The sequence below is a fragment of the Benincasa hispida genome, chromosome 10, assembly GCF_009727055.1.
Source record: "Benincasa hispida cultivar B227 chromosome 10, ASM972705v1, whole genome shotgun sequence".
Taxonomy (NCBI): Eukaryota; Viridiplantae; Streptophyta; class Magnoliopsida; order Cucurbitales; family Cucurbitaceae; genus Benincasa; species Benincasa hispida.
In genome coordinates, this window is record NC_052358.1 from 3,026,179 (window position 1) to 3,032,178 (window position 6,000).

Consider the following 6,000-nt stretch of genomic DNA (forward strand, 5'->3'; position numbering starts at 1 on the left):
TAATTTAGTACAAATTAACCAAAACCAATGTTTAAAGATGAGACATAATGTCCAACCCATTTCTATTTTGAAGATTCTTTGTGATCCATTTAATTTCTTTTACAAGATTATTTATTGATTCAATTTGAAGATTAAGAAAAAAAAATAATAAATAAAAGAAAAAGAAAAGGGGGAACCAAATGTGAATCCAAACTACTAAAGAAGAAATTAATGAGAGTCTTTGGAGATTGTTGAATATTGAAACTTCCTTTTTAAAAGCAAAAACAAAAGTGGTTTATTTGATATAATACCAAAAGAATCAAATGTCGTTCATCTTTTTGACCCCTTCTCTTCTTTCTTTTATTTGTATTTATTTCCCTATTTTAGACTTAGTGTGTGCTAATTGCTCTCTCTCTTTTTATACATTAAATTAGGATTTTAATCCTTATATCCGACATTATATCCCACATTATTAAAGAAAATTTAGATTCCTCTTTTCACTACCGTTCTATGTTTTATAGTATATTCAACTTTTGTGAGTAGTTGTGATGTTATAATTAATCTTCTTCAAACTTATAGAATTGAGATATAAGTGTCCAATTATCAAATTATTATATATAATGTTTTGGGCATAATTAAGTTAAAAAACAATATATCATTAAAAATGTAATGCAAAGATTCGCACACACACTTGAAGTAGGGGTGAAAACGAAGTGAATTGATATATATATATAAAACGATATTTAGAAGTTGAAAGGGGAGAAAATGGAGGGAAAATTTTAGGAAGGGATGCAATAAAATGTGTAAAGTGGAAGAGTGGTGGGGTCAGAAATGGAACCCTAACAATATTTTATATATAGAAATGCCATTCTTTATTCTAACCGCGTGGGCTCCATTTCCATTCACAAACATCCCTTAAATTTTTCTTTTTTTAATTATTATATATATCAATTGGGTCATAGCCATATAACCGCTTCAGTCAGGCAGGCTCTTTAATTATTTTTTTAGGTGGGTCGTCAATCTAATCCCATATTTTAATCATATCTTTTCATTATTATCATTATTTAAACAGTTTTCAAGATTTTTATTTCATCCCAACAACTCATTTTCATTTTCTTGAAAGCTCGAACCAAAAACAAAAAGGCCTAATATGATGTGCAAATACATTTTCAACGTCTCTTTTTTCATGGATCTTGTCTTGTAATTAATCAATTCAAACTTTTTTTTTTTTTTTTTTTTTTTAAAAAAATAAAATTAAGATGTTATAGATATAGTTTAATTCACTCACTTCCATTATATTTCTACTATTTAAAAAATACACACATATATATTTTCAGGATTTAATTTCGACTCTTCGGTAAGTGGTGAGAACTGAGAAGATCGGGGTTAGTTAGTTGGCCAAATAACGAAACTGATTTTTTTAAAAAAAATAAAAAAATAAAATTTGAGGGAATTTGAAATGCAGTTTCAAAAATCAAAAGGGAGCCCACACAGTTTCCATGATGTAACGTGTGTGGATAATTTGGTAAAATTGAGCACTAAAAAGCTCTATATAAAATGATAGGCTAATCATCAAAATCTACATGTTTTAATTTTTAAAGTTAGATGTGAGTGGAGAGAATTGAACCTCAAATCTCATAACATTCCGTTATGTGATAGATAATCACCCGTAGATTTAAAATTTGATGTATGGGCAGAATTGAAAAATTACTTTTGTAGATGGGCCTTGCACATCATATTTTGGCCATGAAAAAATAACTATATTCTCGATTGGATATTGTGTTTTAGTCATCTAACACAATTTCTCTTTCTTTGTTATTTTTTTACTCAACCAATTAGTGGACTATAAATTGGCGCAACTCTGGACCTGTTTTTGTCAGCTGGGCCGTCCAATTGATGTCCAATCATTTTCGGCCCATAAACATGAGAAATTGCGGTAGATTCAAGTTTACTTTAAGCCAGTTTGATCATTTTTTGGGGCTTAAAAAAAAAACAGTTCCCATTGGGATGGGGTTTGCAACATGGGCCGAGCTTCAACTCAACCTATTCGGCTCATTTATGTTGGGGGTTTATGCATATCACACCTAAAGAAATGTGCTTAAAATTTATTTTTTTTCAAAGATGACCTTTAATGCTAACTTTAGATAATTATATCTTTTTTTCATTTATTTATATCTGATTTATATATATATTTTCCTATTTGTGAAGTCACTTTAATGATGAAGAAAAAAAATGCATTTAATATAATTTTTCTCATTTATCAATTTAAGAGAGAAAATGTATATACATCTTCATAAATTTCATTTACACCATAATATACATATATCATATATACCATTTAGGTAGTTAGAAATCATAACAATCAAAATTTGTGTATATATACATGAAGTCCAAATAAAAAAAAAAAAAAACTCTCGTTTATATCAAATAAACGAATACGTATACCACAGTATATATCAAATTTCCTATAAAAGCTAAAAAAAAAACACATAAATATCACAATATATATAAAAAATAGGATAAAATAAAATAAAAAGTTCCACCATCGTCTGCTCTGAGTCCACCATTTTTTCGTTCGCTCAAAGTCCATTGTCGCCGTTCAATTGCTTCGAGTATGTTGTCATCGTTGTTCATTTGCTTTGAGTCCATCATCGCAGTTCATTTGCTCTTAGTCCGCCATTGTCGTTCATCCATTCCGAGTCTGCCATCATTGTTCGATCACTCTGAGTCCACTATCACCATTCGTGCCATCCTGTGCTCACCTCGTCATCGGATCACCCCACGTCGTTCGTCTCTCCCCTACAACTCACATCGCCGGAAGGAGAAAAGAGAGGAAGGAGGGAGAAATGATCTTGAAGCATGGGAAAGAGAGAAAATGCATGAGGGAAAGAGGACAAAAAAGTAGAACATAATTGAAATATAGGAAGAGACCTTTGGGTTTTCTTTTTTGAAATATGTGTAATTGATGGTATGTTGAGGACAAAAAAGCAATTGGGCCCTAATATTTGTGTAAATATAAAATCCATTTAGACATTCTCGTAAATAATGGAAAAGTAGAACATAATTGAAATATAGGGTCTTTATTAGGGTCTTATGTGTTGTTACCCCTTATATATATATCTAAAGTAATGAATTGCAATAAAAAGAAAGAAAAATATAATAGGTGACAATTTAGACAATTTAAGAATAAGGTTCAGCGAGCATGTCTTCTGTTGAAATATATGTCATAAATCCCATAGTATTTAAATTTATTATAAACAAATTATTAATAAATAAAGTATTATTTATTTTCAAATAAGTGTTATTTATTATTTGCATAACTCAAAATCTAGTAAATTAAGATCTAAGGTTATTTGATATAACTTGAACAATATGTGGTTAATATACCAGTGGATTATGTTTAAGTAATAACCTAAAAGGTCTATAGTATATGAATAAAGTTGAATGCCTTATCTTGGTAAGGCTAGGGATACGACCCACTTTGTAAGTGTTATAAATGTCGTAAGTGTTACAGACAATTTGATCAAAATCGTTCATGTCAAAATATGTCAGTGGAGGTATCCTATACAATGAAGTTGTATAAGATTGAACCACGAAATATATAATCTCTCTTTATAACACCGTTAAATGAAGAGATTAATATTTCAAACGATACCCATATAACTCGATATTAATTATGAGTGAGTTATGAACTCCTATTCACAAGGGTCGTTCTTTGTTTTGCATGGGTGAGAGTGGTCTTAATTGCGGACTCAATATGCCTATCATCTTAGGGACTATACCGAGTGAAGAGCTGGAAACATAGCATCATATGATGGAATTTGCTCCTTTCTGCCTTTAGAGAAAGTAGATAGGTTGTTCCCTTAAGTATTGACTCCAGAACTTGAACAATGAGGCTTCACATTCTCATTGAACCGAAAGGGACTTTGTTAATGGTAGGACCATAAACAAATTGTTCATTAGAGGATCAACAGTACTTAAGGAGCAAGAAGTGACTACATGGGTAAAACGGTAATTTAACCCAACTATAGTTATAAACAACATGTGAAAGATTGATTACATAAAATGGTAAAATCAACGGACACATAAATATACTACAATTCGTAAGAGTGCAATTATAGGTCTTTAATGGAGTGCCCATGGTTAATGAATGTTGATTAATTTAATTAAAGAGTTTAACTAATTTACCTTGTATCATTGGAGCTTATAACTGTAGGTCATTTAGATCTCTCAGCTAGCTCACAAATGGATTGAACAAGATTCTTAAAGTTGGAAAGATTTGAAGTGTTCAAATTAATTATTAAGGGAATTTATGTTAATTGGATATGATATAATTAATATAATGTATATAGATACATTATAATATAAAGTCAATTGTGAATAAGATTCAAATTAAACTATATAATATGAGAGCATTAGTATTTGAATAAGATTCAAATATTAATTTGATATGAAATGGATTTATATTTAAACTAAATTTAATATGAATTGAGATTCATATTAAAACTATAGGTTAAGAGAGATTATGTACATTAGAAAATGATTTATATATACATTAATTTAAATATATAATATTTAATTGGATTGATTAAATCAGAATTAATTAATTAATTAAATCAAATTAATTAAATATCATTGTAGTTGCAGAGGAGTGGGTAATGGGCAGTGGGATGAGGAGAGTTACGTATTAAAATGACATATGAGTCTGCATTTGAGGGGTGATTGAACATTTTATAAAAATAAAATAAAATAACTCTCATAACCTAAAGTACACCGTCTTGCTCTCAAAACATAGACAAAAGGATTTCAAAGGTTTTTTGGCTCTATGACATTTTCCAGTAAAAGATCTTTTAGTCATTTTGCCTTATGACTCATATACAGATAAAGAATTTTCTTCTAATTCACTTAGAAGTCCATTCTTGACCAGTCTCTCAATTATATTGAGATTTATGTGTCCTAATCTTAGGTGCCAAAAATGGGCATTTTCCTTAGGAGAAATTTTCTGTCTTTTATTTTGAGTTGTCACAGTTTACAACAGTTTAGTATTAAGGAGAGCTTTAGTTGCTAACGGTCTTAGCACATAAAGATTATCTTCGAGATTTACAGAATAAATATATACTCCATTTTTGCTAAAAAAAAAAACAAAATTACATTAAATGATAAAGAGTAGTTCTGTTCAAGTAAACACTTTAGAGAAACATATAGATTATTTAATATAATATACGATTTCTGTAAACAAAGTTGAAGTCTTCCCACTGCTAGCTGAGACAATGTGCCCAATTGCTACACGCATCGTCATTTCCTCAGCTTCCAGTTGCCGCCAGAAACTAATTCCCTAAAATGAAGAACAAACATGATTAGTGGCGCTTGAATATATTACCCAGGCTGAATCATTATTCTCCATTAAACAAGTCTCCAAAACAAGTAAATCATGTTTACCTTGATTGACCTTCTTCTTTTCTGCCAAGTACTTGGGACAATTTCTCTTCCAATGTCCCTCTTGGTAGCAATGGAGACAGATTCTCTTTGTAGTCTTGGCCTTCTTACTCTTCTGGGCAGCAGTTGGTGGGTTAGTTTTCCCCTTTCCACATTTCTTCTTCATCCACTTTTTGGTGCCGGAAAAGGAAGGCACAAACTTAGCTCTAGAGGTCGAACCTCTAAGGAACTTTTTAGAGGATAAGGTAACATTTGTCTCTCCCTTTTGTTCCTCAACTTTCATCAAGGACCGGAAAGTCTGTAGCTTGTTGAGAAAGGAGGTCAGGTTGTAGTCAATTATGTTCATAATAACATTGCTACGGAACTGCAGGAAAATTTTAGGTAAAGTTTCCAGAATGAAGCTAACCTGACTAGCCTCATCTATGACAGATCCATTCATCTTTTGTTAGGGTTGATGCCCTAAAGTCTCGTGTCTCGTGCTGCTTTTATTGACACTGCTGCTAGGCGCTGGTAGATCACGTGGAGGGTTTCCGATGTGCTGGAGTTTCAAAGTGTGAAGAACGTCTTCAACTGGTATAAAATTCT